The following is a 1,015-nucleotide window of genomic DNA, read 5'->3' as shown; positions in this document are numbered from 1 at the left end:
TATATATATATATATATATATATATATATATATCCATTCCTGGATATAATAATTATCAAAAGAGACAAAATCATTGAAACAGATATTCACTACAAACAAACAGATTCTAAGCAATACTTACTATTCTCCTCATGCCATTCCAAACACACGAAGAATAATACCCCCTTCAATCTAGCAAGAAGAATCTGCACAATTGTCTCAAACCTTGAAACTCACAATAAAAGACTCCAGGAACTAAAATAAGTACTACTTAAAAGACAATATCCATTAATGCTAATAGACAACGGAATAGAATGTGTCAAAGCAATAAATATCAAAGAACTACGGAAAACAAAAAATGTTCCAGTGCTAAATTGCCTTCCACAATTCCTACACCAACATAAAATAACTTCGATTTTCGACCAAAAAAGAAAAAGAGGAAAAAAAAAATCTGTCTGAATAACTTTTGAGTTAAAGTAACAAGACAAATTTACAGAAAAACCGTCTGGAAGAAGGGGAAAACAGAAGAAGTAGGAGCCTTTACGAACATCGAAAACATAAACAATGTCTCCTATTTAGCAGTACATGGTATCATCATCGCTTGAAAAGAAGTTTAGAATCTTCCACTGCCTTGGAAATACCCATCTCTGGAAAAACTAGATAAGTATCTTTGTGTTCTGTTTATTTTTCTGTCGTTTATTGAAAACTTAATATTAGGGAAAATAGAAGGTTAAATGTACATAAGGTGTTTTCTGTTTTGCTGTTTTGCTTTTGACTTACGAGATTATTGTAGACAGGTTTAACTTTCATTATTCATGATTAAAGAGAATTTCTTTAGTTACAGATATATAATTGTTTGTTCCTTTATTTATTTATTTATTTTTCCTTATCCAAGTCGAATCCTTTTTCAAGAGTTTATATAACTTCTCTCTCTCGCTCTCTTCTCCATCATACCATCTTTTCCCCCCTTTCTCTATTGCTTCTCTCTAAATACGTAGATACACTCTCTATCTTTTTAGTTCATTCCATTATCCCA

The 1,015-nt window shown here is 30.9% G+C and overlaps 2 protein-coding genes across 4 annotated transcripts in view; one reads left to right on the top strand and one right to left on the bottom strand.

The window, feature by feature from the left end:
* Positions 1-1,015, top strand: part of LOC106878624 (protein IWS1 homolog) — an 863,399-nt gene that overhangs the window by 681,399 nt on the left and 180,985 nt on the right. The window lies entirely within an intron of this gene.
* Positions 1-1,015, bottom strand: part of LOC106877617 (zinc finger protein 665) — a 34,215-nt gene that overhangs the window by 4,508 nt on the left and 28,692 nt on the right. Inside the window, exon 1 of one of the 2 annotated variants that reach the window (XM_014926569.2) lies at positions 122-996. The exons of the other annotated variant lie outside the window; for it this stretch is intronic. The gene's annotated coding sequence lies outside the window, so the exon portion shown is untranslated. Of the gene's footprint in view, positions 1-121; positions 997-1,015 lie in introns of those variants that run through there. 2 annotated transcript variants of the gene reach the window in all.

Source organism: Octopus bimaculoides, chromosome 10 (genome assembly GCF_001194135.2).
Source record: "Octopus bimaculoides isolate UCB-OBI-ISO-001 chromosome 10, ASM119413v2, whole genome shotgun sequence".
Taxonomy (NCBI): Eukaryota; Metazoa; Mollusca; class Cephalopoda; order Octopoda; family Octopodidae; genus Octopus; species Octopus bimaculoides.
This window is presented reverse-complemented; position numbering and strand designations above follow the sequence as displayed.